The sequence below is a fragment of the Emys orbicularis genome, chromosome 21, assembly GCF_028017835.1.
Source record: "Emys orbicularis isolate rEmyOrb1 chromosome 21, rEmyOrb1.hap1, whole genome shotgun sequence".
Lineage (NCBI taxonomy): Eukaryota > Metazoa > Chordata > Testudines > Emydidae > Emys > Emys orbicularis.
This window is the reverse complement of record NC_088703.1, coordinates 15,664,003-15,683,241: the sequence shown is the minus strand read 5'-3', so window position 1 is coordinate 15,683,241 and position 19,239 is coordinate 15,664,003. Positions and strand designations below refer to the sequence as shown.

The following is a 19,239-nucleotide window of genomic DNA, read 5'->3' as shown; positions in this document are numbered from 1 at the left end:
TCTGATGGGGTCTGGAGGGTACAATCCAAAGTCGCTCTCTGCTCCCACCTGCCCCCTCTGCTCTGTCTGACTTCAGCAGAAGGGAAGCTCCGGTCTCTCTCTCTGCTCCGATCTGCCCCCGTGTGCTCCCCCGCGTTGGATGCTCCAGCCAGCACCTCTCTCTCCTCCCAGGCCCCTGGGGTCTGCAGGGCTCAGGCAGCAGAGATGCTGCAGCCTCTCTCAGACCTGCTCTGTCTACTCCTTGGTCTGATAATCATCATCGTTCCCCATTTCCTGCCTTGTGCCGCCCCCTTTCCGTGCTCCGGCCACAGTGTCTCTATTTAGGGCTGCAAGATTGAGAACCAAAGGGGCCTGGTTTGCTTGTTTGAGTCTGAACATATCACTGAGGAAACAGCTCCCATCCCATCTCACTGCCTGGGGACTGATACAGCCCCCCGGCTAAAGGCACATTTGGGTCAGGGTGAAAGGTGACTGGGGGGCCTGGGATGTTGGATGAGTCTGAATCTTTTGCTTCCACCCTGGTCTCTAGTCCCTGGTGAGAAGGACCCAGCTACCCCAGGGGAAATTCAACCTCTGGGCTTAACAGGGACATAAATGGGGTCTGGGCCTTGTGCTGGACCCTCTGCACAGGGGTGTATTTCACCCCCAGAGAACACCTACCACGGGTCTGTACTGGCTTCCCCACCAGCTTAGTCTCCACCCTCCCTGTCCTCCGCAACCAGCTCCAGCCACTTCTGCCCATCGAGCCCTGACTGCCCCCGCACCCCATTCTGGGCTGCTGAGGAGTCTGGTGTCCCCACTGATAGACCGGCACCAGGCCCCTTCCCCCTATTCTGGTTCCCTCTCAAGTCACCCCCCACTGCCAGGGAAGGAAGAACACAAGGCAGTTGAGAAAGAGCCTCCAGAAGTGACCTCTGAGCAGGTGAGGAGCTGGAATCAGTGTGACTGAGGATGTGGGGGACCAGGTTAAAAGCCAAAGAGAAACATGTGGAATAGAAATGTAAGGGACTGTTGGCCCCTTACTAAAACTTATGTGGGTTTTTGGTTGGGTAGCTCCCAGTACCAAGGGGAAGGGTTGATGGAAAATCAGGACCCTGAGACTGACAGTCCCCAGGGGCAATGGGGAGAGGCCAACGCTCCAGGTCACCCTGATTGACAGGGCAGGCAGGCTGATGTCTGCCCTTTGTCAGAGTGGGGCAGAGCTAAGGAGAGAGCAGGAGCCCGAGCTGAGCTGGGAGCAGAGCTGCACCAACCGGAACCAGAGAGAACCAGAGAAGCAGCCGAGGGAGCAAATGCATGCTGGGAGGACAGCAGCAGCAACCAGGGTCAGAGAGGCCAGAGGAGGTAGAGCAACAGCAGTGCTGGGGCTGGAGTTGGGGCTGCAGCAGTCCGGAGCCGGGTGCGGTGAGCAGCTAGGGAGAGCAAGGGGGACCCTTGGGCAGAGGGCCCAGCACAGGGAGATGCCACCAATCAAGCGGCCTTGCAGGCCAGACTTGGGGGAGGGGAATCATAACCCTGTTGTCGGGGCTGATGCTGGGGAGAAGGGTCCCGCCACCTAAAGCCTGAGGGCATGAGGCCACCGCCAGAGCAAATGTCTGATCCATGCCATCCCTGAGGCACAATCAGGACATGGGCAGTAGCCCCCAAGGAAACCTGGGCATAGCCTTGTCAGGGTTACAAGGACTCTGCCACACAGGAGAGTGGAAGGGGAGTCCTCGAGGTCAGGCAGGCCTCTGGGTAAAGGGAGTGGGAGTGAGGACTCAGATTCTTTTGCTAGGCAATTCCACCAGGGTAGTGTATACACTAGGAAAGTTCCCCACAATAGTGGGACCATTCCCCGACTTACAGAACGAAAGTCTTCCCCTCGGGTCAAACTGCAATCAAGGGTGATCAGTGCCAGTTGTGATGGGGATTTTGTGACAAAGCTCCTCTAGCAAAACCACACTGTGCGGACGCTGAGCGGCCAGTCCAGTTCTCAGCTGCCCCAACCTTCCCTGCAGGGTGAACATTGATCATTTCCTCCTGTGGGCAGCGCTGACATGTTCCCAAAGCAGATGGACTTGACCCAGCACCTGCCCATTAAACACACAGTCCCTGCTGCTATAGTACTTCATGGGAAGTTATCTGGTATCAGCTAAGGGGTGAATTTATAGCACTCAAATTATACCAGTGTAAGACCCTGTGCATACCTGGGTTCTGGTATAAGAGATCCTTTTTCTGGTTTATGTTAGCTTGTTTTGAAAACAATATTAACGATAAGCTGTACATTTTTAACGGTGAGGATAATTAACAATGGGAAAAACTTACCAAGGTCTGTGGTGGATTCTCCATTAGCAGCAATTTTTAAATCAAGTGTGGATGTTTTTCTAAAAGAGAAATTCTAGTTCAAACGGGAATTATTTGGGGGCAGTTCTCTGGCCTCTGTTATACAGGAGGTCAGACTAGATGATCACAGTGGTCCCTTCTGGCCTTAGAATCTATGAATATACCTGACAAAGGCTCTGATTCCACAAAATGCTCTTGCCATCAATGGTCTCCATTTCCTTGTACATCTCCTGTCACTTGAGTATCTGACCCCTCACAATCATCAATGGGTTTATCCTCAGACACTCCTGAAGTTCATCCTCCTTTCACAGATGGGGAGACTGAGGCACAGGGAGAGACTAAGTGACTGAGCGCAGGACACACAGGAGTCTGCAGCTGAGTCAGGGGTTGAACCCAGGGCTCTTGAGCACCAGTCCACTGCCTAGGCACAAGATTGTTCTTTCTTCCCTCAGCCCCAAAAGCTGGGTGACAATGACCAGCTGGGTACCTGCCTGGAAGGCCAATGACCCTGGGCTATTTTAGCCAAAGAGGGGAAGAGCATGGTTGGGACAGGACTGGGAAATAGGGAAAACATCAGAAACACAAGGTGGGAAATCTGCCCCAGGGGATTTAATTGATCTCACAGGCAGTCCCACCCCTTGTTGCTTCTGGGCTAGATCCTGCCTCCCTCCACTGGCCCAAACCCCAGGGCAGGCAGGGCAGAATTAGACCCAGCTCCCCAACCCTGCACGGTTTATTAATGGAGTCAGACCATCGGCTGCAGCTCAGAAGAGGGAAGGGAGAGGAGAGTTGGTGCTGTGAGTAGTGACTCCTGTTCAGAGATTCTCTGCACACACAGTCCAGCTGCTCCATGCAGCTGCGCAGGGCGGGAACTGCAGAATGAGCCGACAACGCCCTGAGAATCTGCAGAGTCTCCTGTACAGACTCTACTTCCCCCTCCCAACAGCGAGCTCTCCCCAGGCCTGACCCCGAGCTAGCAGCCCAGCAGGGCGGGGGCGTGTCACACGCTGTGATGTGGGATTGAAGAACCTGCTCACACAGTGTTATTTTTGTCCTCACACATTAACCTGCCTCATCCTCGCTCTCTCTGTTCTCATGTGGTTTCCAGGGGAGTTTATTTTCATAGTCGTACATTTAAAGGCCAGAAGGGACCAATGGAACAATCTAGTCAATGCACCTGCACAGCCCAGGCCAGAGAGTCTCCCCCAGGGATCCCTGCATTGAGCTGCTAACTTCTGTCTGAGCTAGAGCCTGTCTGGTAGAAAGAGACGTCCCCTCTCGGTTTAACGACTCCAAACCGGCTCCCATTTCTAAACACTAAGATGGCTGTGGCTGATCAGTGCAAGAAGAGACCAAGGGGAAGGGAGATTCTGGACTGGGACAGAGCAACTGGAGATGGGCCCTGAGGTTTAGCTCCAGCTGTGGATCCTAATCTCACCTTCCCCAGAGTTTGGGGACGTGGACTTGGGGTTCTTGTTTGAGTTTATTTTAGAGACAGCCCCAAAGTCTGGGTGTGGGGACTCTCCCTGTGAGCAATAGGTACCAGAGACAATGATCCAGAGTTCAGACAGGAAAAGGAATTCAAATTTTCCCGGGGCTTTTCCTGTGTGGCTGGTCAGAGCATCCGAGCTCGGACTGCTGTCCAGAGCGTCAACAGAGTGGTGCACTGTGGGATAGCTCCCGGAGCTATTACCGTCGATTTCCATCCACACCAAGCCTAATTCGATATGGCCATGTCGAATTTAGCGCTACTCCCCTCGTTGGGGAGGAGTACAGAAGTCGAATTTAAGAGCCCTCTATGTCGAACTAAATAGCCTCGTGGTGTGGACAGGTGCAGGGTTAATTCGATTTAATGGTGCTAAATTCGACATAAACGCCTAGTGTAGACCACGCCTCAGAGACTGACTGGGCAGCTAGGCCAGGCCCCAGACATGACCAGGATAGACTGTAACAAAGGATAGAGGGAAGTTTAACACTCCGGTTCAGAATATAACCCATGACACATTTTCAGGGCAGGGCCCATGCTACATGATACTTAACTGTACAGCACCACCACACCAGTAGCACTGAGGAAAGAACTCATTCATAATGACGACTGCAGCAGGCGCAGCTGAGAATTTTACGTCAAGACTTTTTTTTTAAAATAGAAAACTAGATTTTGACTAAATGATTTTTTTTTATTTTATATTTTTATTTGTGGAAGTCTCTCCTCTCTTTGAATTTTTTTGATTTTTTCTTGGAATACCAAAAGCCCAAAATATTTTGGAAGTGGCCAAAACCTAATATTCCCCGCAGCCGGCCAGTTATCAGGTTATCAGTTTTTTAATGAAAAGTTAACATTTTATTGCTGAAAATTTCAAGGGAAATTCATGTAAATTTTGCACTGCGAAAAAAATTCCATTTTCCGCCCCGCCCAGAGTGCCCCATGCTTAAGCCCTCAAGGGTTGCAGGTGGATTCTGCCAATTCTCTGTTCTGCCCTATGCCCACAGGACTCCCCTGTGATCTCCTAGAGGTTAATTAGCCTGAAGGTCTGTGTCAGAAATGTGGACATGTGGGTGCAGGTCTTACTGGAGCCCATGGGTGGTGCATAAAACCACCGTTCAGGGAGGCTAGCCCCCTACCTCACCCCTTCTGCCCAAGGTCCCACCCCCTGTTCTTGTCTGCCAGGGCCAGAGAGCACTGAATTCCGCACTGCGGCCAGAGGAGCCCCGGCCAGCCGGCCTGAGCCACCCTGAGTCCCGGCCTGCCCAGCCAGCCAGCCACCCACCATAGCTGCCCTGAGCGCTGGCCCATGCACCGGCCTGCCTGCCTGAGCCTCCCCAGCTACTCCGCATGAGCCATCACAGCCAGCCGGAGGAGCCCCAAGCCACGGCTAGCCGGAGGAGCTATGAACCCCATCATGGCCCAGCCCTGGGGCTGTGGCAGGGAGCATTAGCAGAGGTTTGTGGTGGCTTAGCCTCCCCCAACCTCCATTACGTGCTGCCCATGCTGGTGCCCTAGGCGTAACTAACAGTATGAACCAAAGGCTGCTAACCAAAGTAAGCCTTGACAGAATAGTAACACGCTGGGTATTGGCTGACCAAGTAATCACACTCCTGACCTGAGAGGATGGTTCAGGGACACACAGAGTTCTTGAGTAACTCCATAAATACAGGCTTAAGAGATGGTACAGGAATACTCCGACCGCTCCTAAGGATAAAGACGGGCTGACACGATAATGGATAAGGATATTTGTTCAAACTAGCAGGAACAAGGATAAGGATGGTGATAAGGGTAGTAACTGAGAAGATCTAAAGTGGAATACGTGACTTCTTTATATCAGTGTATAAAAGGAGAAGTCATAGGAGAGGCATCTTTGTACTAGTCTAAACACAGCACTCTGGTGTGCTGATTGAACTGGTACCTTGTTGCAGGCATACATGTGTTAATAGATCTATAGCTCCTATGGGGCACTATGACGGCGCTTTGTTGACAATAAACCTGGCCGAGCATCTTCACTACTGAACTGAGCCTGTGGTCTTTATTTCAAGTAAAATTGAACACTGTCGAGTCAACACACTGTGCCGTCTGCTAGTGCAGCTGATGTAGGAGCTCCGAGAACAACAACACTAGCAACACTTAGGAACATGAACGGTTGGTAATCATACAGTCATAGAAATGTCAGGCTGGAAGGGACCTCAAGAAGTCATCAAGTCCAGCCCTCTGCACGGAGGCAGGATCAAGTGAACCTAGTCCGTCCCTGGCAGAGTTTTGTCTGGCCTGTTGTTAATAACCTCCGACAATGAGGATTCCACAACCTGCCTTGGAAGCCTCTTCCAGGGCTTAACTTCCCTTATCATTAGAAAGTTTTTCCTACTTGCTACCTGAAACCTCCGTTGTAGCAGATTAAGCCCATTACTTCTTGTCCTACCTTCAGTGGGCACTGAGAGCAATTGATCACTGTCCTCTTTATAACAGCACTACATGTATTTGGAGACTGATATCATGTCTCCCCTCAGGCTTCTTTTCTCAAGACTAAACATGCCCAAGGTTTTTAACCTTTCCGCCTAGGTCAGGCTTTCTAAACCTTTCATTATTTTTGTTTCTCTTCTCTGGATTCTCTCTAATTTGGCCACATCTTTCCTAAAGTGTGATACACAGAATTGCATACAGTCCTCTGGTTCACACCTCACCAGTTCCCAGAAGAACGGGACAATGACCTCCCATATCTCACATACGACACTCCTGTTAATACTTCCTGTTAATGTTAATAACATTAGCCTTTTTTGTGACCGCATCACATTGTTGACTCGCATTCAATTTGTGATCCACTGTGATGTGCTTGGTACCCTTTGAACCCAGCCACGCGGAGCAACAACAGATTGGCAATCCAGCACCTTAACCAGTCACTTGATCAGGCAAAAAGCCCCTTCCCCACCAGATGTCCCTTGGTTAGCCAAGGCCAGGCACCCAAGACTAGAGCAGACATAGAAGGAGAGACCTTCATGCAGACTAGTGGTGTAGAGGCTTCATGCTTGTTTATCATTATTTTAAGCAAGGTTTGAGTCCTACCTAGTATAGGAAGTGCATTGGCACCCAATTTGTGGGGAGCTTTTACTTTTCTTTTGGTGACCATACAGCTTACCTGTGTGAAGAGGTTCAGAAGATCGACCCAGCAGCTTCCTCCACAAAATGAAGAATTGACAGCCCACAACCAATGGGGACAGCAGTGCACAATAGATTAGTAGTCTAGGGCCTTACCGACTTAGACATCCTGCATGATGTGGCTATGGGCTTGGTATGCCTGCAGGCCAGTTTATGTTTCCTTCTCTACATTCACTTGTGTGCATGGTCCCATTGGATGAAATAACAGCTCATGTGAAAAATGCCCCACTACGTAAAGAGGTGGCTGAGGAGTTAAGGCTGATCCTTTGTATTTGTCATTGGTGAGTTTGAATCCCACCTGTTCTGATAGCCAGTCTTTCCTTTGGCAGTGGTGGCCACTGGCTCTTTCCTCTTCAGCCCCTTGCTGCCCCAGCATGTCTTACCATGTGGTTAGGCAGGAGGAAGGGGGGTAGAAATGGGGAGGAGAACAGGGGATGGAAACAGGATGGGGGAGGGGAGAGGAGCAAAAGAGAAACAGGGAGAGCCCAGACAGGACACAGAGGAGTCGCCCTTTTTGTCCCTGGGTTCCAGGGGGTCTCCCGCACCTGCACATAACCCTGCTCCTTAGAGCATAATTAAAGCCCCGTCTTTTCCAGCTCCTCCCATCCTGGGGCAGGGATCCACTGATAGGGAGAGGTGGCCATGTCAGGAGATCTCTCATGTCACATGGGATATGCTGGGACCCCCAAGCGGCAGAGGCCAGGGGAAGCCAGTGGGACGTGTACAGCAGAGACACCCACACACACACACGCTGCCTTCAGAAGAGGTGATCCCCAACACTGAGGCTTCAGGGAGCCTCAGCCCCAGGGTCAGTGTCTGGGTTTCATCCATTTCCGATGGGCGTTTTGCAGATCGTGGTTCTGTGTTTACAGACTTCTGCGATGTCACTGCGACTGTGTGTTATTGCAGGTCACCTGTGGGTGGAGCTGTGTGAATAGTTGATGTTTCAGGCTGGCAGCAACCTGAAAAATCAGAGCAGATATTCAGGTTGGTTTCAAACACATTTGGAACTTCTCGGTAAATCGGGAAAGTCTGCTTCGGGGAGTAAAAATGTTTCATTCAGGGCAGCTTCCTAACAGTGTCTGCCCCTCCCAACCTTTGCCCCGGGGTGAGGGCACTTTCCTGGGATGTGGGACTCTGAGACTCACATTTGCAACCCACTTCGGAGGGGGGTCTTGAATTCAGCATCCTCACTCCCAGGCCACAGGCCGTTCTGGGGTGGGCTGCTCTCCTGTGGAGGCCCTTCCACTTTGTATAACTACTTAACTATTAATTGGCCAAAGAGCAAGCAAGTGAGAACTCTATAGGCTGGGGATTGAGGGGCTCACCTGGGCAGTAGGAGCTAAGAATTCAAATCCCTTCCCACTCTGAATGAGGAAGAGAGAAGATTTGAGTCAGCGTCTCCTACCTCCTGCGTGCCTTAATCTCCAGCCTGGGGAGTTCTCATGCTCTTTGGTTAAAGGAATAGCAAATTATTAGCTGGTGTTTAGGGATCAAACACACACTTTGGAAGCAGCCTGAACAACGTATTAAAAACTTTTGCCCAGCTAAAACTGATCAGGTTAAATTTGTGTATAGTTTTGCATTGGCCAAAGCTGTATTTTTCAGCGAGTAAACTATTCATCCAGAAATTTTCGCCCAGCTCTACTTCGGAGAACGCAAAGTGGTTTGTTGTGGGATTGTTTGTGAGTGCCAGGACTGCACACAAAGGGGTTTGTTTGAAGGTCTGGGACTGCTGGGGTAACATTTTCATTTATTTTGTAGGTGCATCCATGAGCACTGGGACACCATGTGGGATTAGTATTGTAGGGTTTTCCATAAGTACTGAGGCTACTCATATATTGGGGCTGCATGCATACTGGTTTGTTATCATAGGGTCTTTTTATGAGCTGTGGGGCCACTCTTGGTCATTTGTTTTTATAGTGTTCTGTGAGTGCAAGGCTGTGATCACACTGGATTGTTGCTTGTGAGTGGGGCTGGGGTCACAATGGATTGTTATTGTAAGGTTACTCTTGAATGCTGGGTGTGTTGTTAATAGCAACAGTGAAGTGGGATGAGAATCCCCATTTTTTTTCATGTGTAAATTCCTCAGAGTGAAATTCCCATGTTGGGGTGAGACTGTTCGTTGGGGAGGGGGAGGTGACTTCACTGTTTGGGGGAAACCTCCCTGTATTTCTCTGCTTTGTTTCCCTAACTCTGCCCCAGAGCAGAAACTCCTTGTCTCCCCCAAAGTCATCGCTCAGGGGGTTGGTTTTTTTTTATAAATCCCACGCCTGGGATAAGGGCAGGTCTGTGGGTTTGGGCCTTGCCCCCTAAGGGGCCCCCCTGTTTCTCCTAGACAAGAGAGAGTGAGTAGCTGAAGCCACTTATAGTGGGGGGAGCAATGCTATTGTGTACCCCCTCATGCTAGGACCCCCCCACTCTGTTACATGTGACTGAGGGGAGCAAGGGCAGTCACAGCAGTGGCCACACCCTGAATGTGCTGCTGGAGGAAAGGAGGCCACATCCCATCCCAGAGTCTGTGCCCCGAGCAGAAGCGTGGGCCCTTGAACTCAAGATGTGAGGGAATGCCGGGGAGCAGCAGCCCAGACCTTTAAGGATGCAGCGAGCAAGAGCAGAGGCAGTGAGGTGAGCATGCTGGATTTTTAAATAATATTTCTATTGTGTGTTTGGCAATGTCAGCACTGGTTTGCAATTCCCCCCCCCCCCCCCCCAATACTGTTGCTTCTTCTACACATGGGCTTGTATATATTGTGGATGTCTTGCCGATGCTGGGGCTGCAGATGCTGCTTTGTTATTATACAGTCAGACATTGGCTTTGCTCACACAATGGTTTGTTTTCATTTCCATGTCTGCTTTCAGATTTGCTCTGGTTATTAACACCTGTATGAAGCGCACAGATGTAATTTGCCCTGGCTTTAGATGTGCAAATTTGGGCACCCAGACAGGAGGGGAACTGATCAAAGTTCACAAGGTGAATCAGTGCCACAGCTGGGAATGAAACCCAGTAATGCACCGAGCCCTGAGCGTTAGCCCCAAGATCCTTCCTCCCACCCTCTGCAATGGGAAGTCTTATGTCTTGTCAGTGCATGGAAGTGACACCTTTAGGCATGGAAGCAAAATATAAGCGGACACTGGAATCTGTCTGGATTAGGGTGCAGCTGTAGTTACACCAGAGCTAGGGCTGTGTTAAAGACATTTGTGTTTTGACAATGGAAAGGATGATGCTTATACTTGGGTTATCAGCTTTAGTCCAGCTGGGGATGTAGCTCAGTAGTAGAGTGCATGCTTTGCATGTATGAGGCCCTGGGTTCAATCCCCATCATCTCCAAATTCTCTTCAGGGGAGGGATAGCTCAGTGGTTTGAGCATTAGCTTTCTAAACCCAGGATTGTGAGCTCTAATCCTTGAGGGGGCCATCTGGGGATTGGTCCTGCTTTGAGCAGGGGGTTGGACTAGATGATCTCCTGAGGTCCCTTCCAGCCCTGATATTTGGTGTAGTGATTGTATTTGATAACCTCTGATTGTTTGGTGTATTGATTGTACAATTTGTGTCTCATTGCACACCCCACTGGGTCAGCTAGTTCCCCCAATTTAGGACTGGATAAGAGCCTGAGTCCCCTTAGTTGGAAAGGCCCCATTTCTTTTCTGGCTGAGATTGAAGGGTTGAAACCATGGATGTCTGTTTTTAGCTGAGGCTGTCATGAGATTCCCCACTGGGTGGGGCGTGTCAGAGGGGTTAGAACTGAAGGAACAGAACCAGACAGCAGGAGAGAGAAATTTTCCTGTTGAAAAACCAGGCCTTTCCTAATGTTGAATTTCAGGAGAAGACAATGTGGGGATGGCCACAGGGATGTTACCCAGGTGCTAATGGCAGGGGAGGTGTCTGCTAGACATAGGGTGACCAGACAGCAAGTGTGAAAAATCAGGACGGGGGTGGGGGGTAATAGGAGCCTATATAAGAAAAAGCCCCAAATATCGGGACTGTCCCTATAAAATCGGGACATCTGGTCACCCTAGCTAGACAGTCTGTGGTCACAGTCAGCTCCACAGAATGGAGAAGTTCATGGAACTCTGATGTAGAGACAAAAACCATGACGAATGTGCACAGTTGCAATTATAGTTTTGGCCAGTAGATGGCATGATTAATATGTGACTAGAAAAAATAAAGAGAGAAGGCGGGAGATGTAATATATTTTATTGGACCAACTCAGGTAAGATGGAGTTTTCCAGTGGGATTGGTGCACAGTGCTATCTAGTGGATGGGAAGGTGCCTTCACCAGGACAAGCCTGCAGGGGTCAGAGATGAAATATTCCCAGGGCTTTTTTCTTATCTCTGTTCCCCTACTTTAAGAACTGCACGTTGTCTAATAACTCCACAGTGGAACCCTGGCAGCACAATTGACAATCCCAGGTGTGAAATGCAGCCAAGTGCGTATCGCTGAACACCCTGTATAGATGTGAGACATCCAAGGGGGCATGTGCCCTTCCAGTGATAGCAAACGCCCCCACATCCACCCACAGATTAGCCCCAGTCACTGTTCTCTGGCCTATTGTCCTGTGACTCCTCTGATGGGAACTTTACACTAATCTGGAAATAAACACCAATTAAACTAACAAGTGAAGCCCAAATAATTAACAGGAGATGGGACCTTTCACTCAGACACTCTGCACTCTCTGATTTAACATTTCTATTGTGGTAGCACCTAGAAACCAACTGGGTCAGAGCCCCATTGTGCTGGGCGCTGTACAAACAGAGCAAATGACAGCCGCTGCCCCAAAGAGCTCACAGTCTAATATCTGAATCCCAAGGATCCCCTGGAGACAGAAGACTATCCCAGTAGGGTGCTCTTGACCAATATATGCTAACATCTATATCTCTCATATTAACAATAGGTATGATCCTCACTATATCTATATCTATATCTATATCTATATCTATCTCTATATGTATCTCTATAGATAAATATACATTAGCATGCATTAAGCATAAATAATATTACTAAGCACAAATATTAGAGCAATAATATAGCCTAAGTTGGCCTACACCTTTTTTTATAGTCCTGTTCACTTGTTTGAAATATCCTATCACACCTTACATGTGCTGAAGTAAGCTCTGGCTTATAAATAGGAAAACTGTCAGGACCAGTATATGTTAGTGTTTTATCAAAGCAACAGGTAGGGAGTTACTCTTACCGGTCTGTACTGGAATGTCAAAGGAAGAGGACAAGACATATGATTATTCCAGCCTAGTACAGACCTAGGAGGTTCCGTTATGCCCTTTGGTACCATGTGTTTAGAAAAAATAAATAAGGGGTACACCATAGTACCAGAAAAAGAAGGTAGAAAGCTGATTGGTTAAATCTAGTGTCAGATGACATACACAGTACCTTGTACCTCTAAACAGGTAGGGTATAAAAAGATGGCATTAGGGGTGTAGCTTGGGGAACACACCTTTTGTGTAAGGGGAATGTTACAACACTGCGCAAGATGCTTCCCAGAGACTGGTATTGTATTGAATCTTCTCCCCACACTACATTACTGATGTCTTAGAGCAATAAACCTGACTGATATTGGTTATTTGGGCTCCTGAATACATTTCATAAGGAACCAGAGTGTGGTCAAGCCACTGACTTTACAATTTATCCACAGTACAGAATATCAAATCAGAAACAGAGACCTCGTTCCTTAGCTCCTGTCCACCGAGCGCCCTTCCGCAATTTACTGTGACTATATACGTTACAGCAGCCCCTGGAGACCCCAGCCAAGGGCAGGGCCCCTTTGCACTGGGTGCTGCACAGACACTAGCTTCTGCATGGGGAAATTGACCAGCAAAACTATGCTGGCCTAGCTAAACCACTACAGCTATCCCGGGATAACTCCCCATGGGGACACTCGTTCTCCAGTATATAAGGGGCTTTTTCCAGTTTACCTCAAGGTGAAAATGGTGTAAATTAACCCTGACCAAGGCTCTCTAATTCCAGAATAAGGGTGTCCCCACAGGGACTTATCCGGAGATCACTGCAGTGATTATTTAGAGTATAGTTCTGCTGGTCGATTTCCTTGTGCAGACAAACCCTTAGTGAGAGACAGTCCCCGGCTGGAAGAGTTCACAGTCTAAGGGAGAATTTTCAAAAGCTCCTGAGGGACTTAAGAGCACAAGGCAGTGGGCACAGAGCACGGTCATGCATTTGTGCTCCTAAATCCCTGAGGGGCTTTGAAAATTCTCCCCTGAGGCAAGGCAGAATTATTGTCTCCATTTCACAGATGGGGAGCTGAGGTCCAAGGAGAGGAAGTCACAGGCCCAAGGAATCTGTAACAGAGCTGGGGATTGAACCACAATACTCTTCAAGTGTTACCTTGGTGCCTTAACCATTAGCTCATCCACCTCCTCTAAATTTACAGCCCTGCTGCAAGAGGGATTATTTATAGAGAAGGAAGGAGCTGGGCTGGGCTGTCTGGCTGGGACAGTTCATGGCAGGGCTAAGATCTGACAGAGCTCGGTGTGGCCCTGGCCTGGCTGAGAGTGAGCAGAGGTCTGTAGGATGCAGGGCAGAGGGTTGCCAATGCCAGGTGCCCAGTTTTTGTCTGGCATGTCTGGTCAAAAAGGGGACCTAGCAGTGTCCAGTCAGGTGTACTGACCAGACCCTGAAGGTCCAGTTACTGGAAGAGGGGGTGAGGCACCAGGTCATTAACCCATGCCAGTTTCTACTTAGCCGGGGCTGCCTCCTACCTGCAGGAAGGCCCTGCCTCAGGCTGTAGCAGCTCCCAGCCCAGCCCTGGAGCAGAGGGAGCCCAGCGGGGCACAGGGCAGGGGGCAGGAGACGATGCAGAGATGAGAAATGTGGGGGGAGAGCAGAGAGTGATTTGGGGAGGTGGGAGAGGAGCAAGCAAAGGGCGGGGCCTGGGAAGAGGCAGAGAAGGAGCAGGGCCTTGGGGGAAGCAGTGGGCAGGGGCGGGGACTCGGGGGTCTGGTTTTCAGCCAATAGAAAGTTGGCAGCCCTAGTCAGTGACTGACAACATCCCTGATGGGGGAAGGGAGGGGGACTGAAGGAGGCTGTAGGAGTTACCTGGGCAAAAACTGTTACCACAGGGGCCTATTCTGCAGCACTGACCAATGGTTTCTCCCTAACTCTCACTCAGAACTGGTCACTGGTATCTCCCCAGCCCCCTCCAACCCCTCCCTCCTGCTCACAGTTGATCAATGGGGATCCCCCATTACCTCCCCCTGCAAAATGCTGACGCTCCCCCCACGAGTCTCCTCTAGCCCTGCAGGCTGTGGCAGGCTCCCTTTCTCCAACATGAACGTGATGATGGGCGCAGACACCAGGAGGAGCAAAACCAGGGTGCAGCGAGTGGCCCAGATGATGATAGACAACATATCTGGCCCTGCAACATGGAAAGGGACATGGTGAGGGCCGTATGCAAAGCATGTGGGACTGCAGTGCCAGCACTAGACACAGAGCAGCAGCTCTGGAATGGAGTCCCCGGTGTGCGCTACTAGAGGCCTGGGTCTAACAGGGGGGATCATGCTGCAGGGGGGTACCTTCACCTGATGGGAGGTTGTTGGGGAGGCTCCTTCCTTTCCCCCAGCACAGGGTCACTCTTGCCCCAGTTTGCTCAGACTGCACCGGGACTCTGTGCAAAGGCCTCACAAGAGCCAGCGACAGACGCAGCAGCCCAGGCCCTATCGCCCCTCTCCAGTGTGGCTGGCAGTTCACCACGGAGTCGACCCCGCCCTGGGCAGAGGGCAGCACGAGGCCTTGGCACCAGCTGTGTCCTCAGGATAGGGTGGGCTAGTTTGCTGATACAAATGTTTTGCGGGGAGCTGAGGCAAACAGCCAGGTTGGGGTCCTGTTAAAGTCAGTTCCTGCGACATGGTTGCTGCCTGGGAACCGGGCACTGGTGCTGGGCTGAGATTTCTGAAAGAGGGGTTTGCCCATATGCTGTTTGTGGAGCACAGAGCATAAATAACTAATTACCCGGAGAGACAGAACTTGTGATCCCAGGTGTGATGATGCGTCTGGTGCCTCCTACCAGAACAACACCAAATACAGAGAGTGCAGAGAGAGGAAATAATTCACTGACTGCGGCTTTAGCAGAGGGAATCAGTGAACTCCAGATGAAACTTGCCCATCAGAAGGGTTTGGGATTCCCCCGTTGACAGAGCCATTTTCCTGCCTGCAAAGATGTTGCCCAGCTCAGCAATGCTGGTGAATGCCTGGGAGAGCTGCAGGGAGAATGCGCCGCATTGGATGAGCCTGTCACCCTGTTCTGTGGTTGTGTGTTTAGCTCTACATCCATCGTCACTGTGATCACACTCAGACTGGGGGTTGCCCAACCCAGAACCCATCTTTCCTTCAATAGAGTCCCCAGGATAAAGAAATGATTCAGATTCATTTACCTTGTGGGGGGGAACCCGTGACACTGCCGCTGCTGGAGTCATCACCTAGGCAATAAATACACAAGAGATCAGAGCAGAGCATGGCCCCATTCCAGGCCCATACGCTGCTCTAGCACAGCTACACCATGGGCAATAACTGGTTGGTGGCCGTGCTGCTGAAAGGGGCCTGGGGTTAGAGTGACTCACAAACTGAAGCTGAGTCAGCAGTACAAGGTAGTTGTGAAAAGGGCTAACAGTGTATGTAAGACACGGAAGGTCATTGTCCCGCTCTGCTCAGCACTGATGAGGCCTCAGCTGTAGTACAGGGTCCAGTTCTGGTTGTGACACTTTAGGAAAGTTGTGGACAAACTGGAGAGTCCAGAGGAGAGCAACAAAAATGATGAAAGGTTTAGAAAACCTGACCTAGGAGGAAAGGTTAAAAATACTGGGCATGTTTAGTCTTGAGAAAAGAAGCCTGAAGGGGAACCTGATAACAGTCTCCAAATATGCTAATTGCAGTTATAGAGGATGGGGATCAATTGTTCTCAGTGCCCACTGAAGGTAGGATAAGCAGTAAGGGGCTTAAACTGCAGCAAGGGAGGATTAGGTTAGATGGTAGGAAAAGCTTTCTAACTACAGGTTGTGGAATCTCCATCATTGGAGATTTTTTAAAAGCAGGTTAGAGAAACACCTGTCAGGAATGGTCTAGATAATACTTAGTCCTGCCATGAGTACAGGGCACAGGACTAGATGATCTCTTGAGGTCCCTTCTGGTCCTACGATTCTATGATTCTATAGGGCTAGCGAAGCTCTGGAATAGGCTTCCAAGGCAGGTTGTGGAATCCCTGTCATTGGAGGTTTATAAAACAGGTTGGACAAACTCCTATCAGGGATGGTCCAGGTTGATTTGGTCCTGCCTCAGTGCAAGGGAGGCTGGACTTGATGGAATCTTGAGGTCCCTTCCCACCCGACATTTCTATGATATCCCCTATCTGTCAGGGTTGGGCCGTTTGAGCTGAGATGGGTGAAAATTGGGGGTGGGGTTCCCTGTGTCAAATTTTGAACAAAGATGTTTTGTTAGAAATTTTTCATTTCAGATTTTGATGAATTTCAGCATTTGGATTTTCAGGAGTTTCTTATTGAATTGTTGTTCTCGCTCTGCCATTCATCCCCCCTCCCCTCCATTTCATGTGATGCTGAGTTGCTGGGCAGGGCCGAGCTAGGATATGGACACACACACACACAGAAACACTCAAACACATGCCTTACCAGTGAGGCTGAGGCGCTGGGCAGGGCTGAGCTGGGATTTGGTCACCCGGTTGTCACTGTCCTTGATCTCGTACCCACAGGTGTAATTCCCAGAACTGATTCCAGACACCACATGGTCATAGTCGTAGATGGCCTTTTTCTCCAAGCCCCTCTGGGATGAAACCTCCTCCCCGTCCTCGCAGAAGATGATGCGGGTGGCCAGGAGCTGGGACAACACTGAGCACTGGAGGCACACGGAGTCCCCTGGCCGGGCAGACGTCTGGCTCAGGTGGAGGGTGGGGGCAGGGAGAGCCCCTGTGAAGGGGAATGGGTCGCCACTGTCAGTGGGGCATTGCTGACGCCCAGCACTGTTGATGGGCCAGGAGGTAAATGGTGGGAAGGTCTGTGCCATGTCTCAGATGGAGGCTCTGATTACAGCCAGCTGGGCAGACTGGGGGACAATCTCTCTCTGGTGACCAGAAGCTTTATTCCCCGGGATCATTTGGGTTATGAAAGAGCCAGGAGGCTCATCTGGGCTTGGTTCCCATTATCTGGTTCTGCGCACTCTCCTAGAATAAGGGGCCCTGGTGCTGGCACTCCCCTGACCCAGCTGGAGCAGTATGGCCAGGAGAGATGCGAACCCTCAGCGTGGCCAGCCCCTGGCCATTAGGGGCTGTCTAGGCAGGGAATGGCCAACACCTCGGTCTGCTCCGCCATCCCATGCAGTGAAGGTCACTTCCTACCCCATGGAGCTCACCAGCTGACAGTCAAGGAGCTATGTCCAGTCTCTAACCCCTCTGATGTCAGCTCTAACATCCTCCTTGTCCTTGTGCCCCTCCTGCCCCCAATCCCCAGCTGGCACAGGAGGCACCGGGAGCAGTTCCAGGCCCAGGCTAAGGGAGTGTCCTGGAGAAGTGGCAGGGAGCGGATCCCCCTTTCCCGGGAATCACCAGGGCGATGGGACCCAGCTCTGAACTCGCAGGGGAATTGCTGCTGTCTCTGGGTAGGTCAATATCTGCCCAACACCTTCCCCACCCCCCGCAGAGCCCCCTGCTGCTGCCTTGCCCAGGCAGCCAGCAAAGAAACAGCTCCACCAGCCCCTGTTGGGCTGGACACAGGGGTCGCTGGTGCAGCTCCCTGGCCTGGCTCATACAGGAGCTCAGCCTGGATTATATAATGGTTCCTTCTGGCCGTACCCTCTCGAGCGCCACCTGCCCGCCCAGGGCTGACTATTAATGATACTGCTGACATTTAAGGATGAGGTGCAGGCTGAGTCCATGTGGGGGATGAGCTCCAGGGGAGAGACCTGTGCCCAGAAAGAGTTGGGAGCTGGTGCCATGGAAAGCTAAATCCCTTGAAGTCAGAGCCGTTGCGTTCTCTGTTTCCCAGGGCCAGTGCCCCGGGGATGGGACGGGCTGTGGATGTGACTCTCTGACCCGCATCTCACACTGGCCTCAGGTCAGAGCAGAGCTGAGAGGTAGTAGGACAGGGAGAGGTCGCCCAAGAGATCTGCACCCTGGTCAGATCCCAGACAGCCCTGTCTGCCTTCCCATGCCATTTCCGCTGACACCACAGTGAGCAGGGAGCGGCCCAAGTGGGGAGGGGTAAATGCCATGGGTAGATTGGGGACAGACAGACAGACGGACTCACCCGGAGCTGAGCAAATCTCCTGGCTGCTGGGACTCAGCGCTGGGAACAGAAAGGTGACATTTGGTTAGTGCTGGAGATAAAATCCCCCTCTTTTCTGAGGTCCCTCTTCAGGGACAAAAACTGCCTTTAATAGGAAAAAATTCCTGATTTGTGTTTTGGTGAAGAAACAAACCAGGCAGGACATTCGATCTGGGACATGGCAGGTTCCTCGCGCACACAGACCTTGGCTGAGCTGGGACCACCTTTCCCTTCAGCTCGCTAGAGGGCCAGATCCTCAGCTGGTGTAAACTGGCATTGACTCCAGTGGAGCTACACTGATTTACAGCAACTGGGGAATTGGCCCAGTAGTTTTCACACTCAGTGTTTACACTGGTTCCCATTTCTCTCCCACTGAAGAGGATTTGGCAACAGCCTCGGCCAAGGGCTGCTCTTGGTTCTGTTTCCCCCCAACCTGCTGCGAATTAGCACAGGATTCCCACATACTCACTGGGAAGCAAGAGGCACAGAGATAGGATCATCAGGGCGGTGGTGGGAGCCGATCAGGATGGAAACAGCCGAGCAGCTTCTGTTTCTGATGAGGTCCGGAGGGTACAATCCACAGTCGCTCCCTGCTCCCACCTCCCTCCTCTGCCCTGTCTGACTTCAGCAGAAGGGAAGCTCCGGTCTCTCTCTCTCTGCTCCGATCTGACCCCGTCTGCTCCCCCGCGTTGGATGCTCCAGCCAGCACCTCTCTCTCCTCCCAGGCCCCTGGGGTCTGCAGGGCTCAGGCAGCAGAGACACTGCAGCCTCTCTCTGACCTGCTCTGTCTCCTCCTTGGGTCTGATAATCATCATCGCTCCCCATTTCCTGCCTTGTGCCGCCCCCCTTCCGTGCTCCGGCCACAGCGTCTCTATTTAGGGCTGCAAGATTGAGAACCAAAGGGGCCTGGTTTGCTTGTTTGAGTCTAAACATATCACTGAGGAAACACCTCCCATCCCATCTCACTGCCT

At 51.1% G+C, this 19,239-nt stretch overlaps 1 protein-coding gene and 1 non-coding gene across 2 annotated transcripts in view; one reads left to right on the top strand and one right to left on the bottom strand.

Annotated features, from left to right (window-relative positions):
* The window catches only part of LOC135893047 (butyrophilin subfamily 3 member A2-like), a 308,768-nt gene that overhangs the window by 33,859 nt on the left and 255,670 nt on the right, over positions 1 to 19,239 (bottom strand). The gene's annotated exons all lie outside the window — the stretch shown is intronic.
* TRNAA-UGC (transfer RNA alanine (anticodon UGC)) lies at positions 10,230 to 10,301 on the top strand. Its single transcript has one exon. It is a non-coding gene; the product is annotated as a tRNA-Ala (tRNA).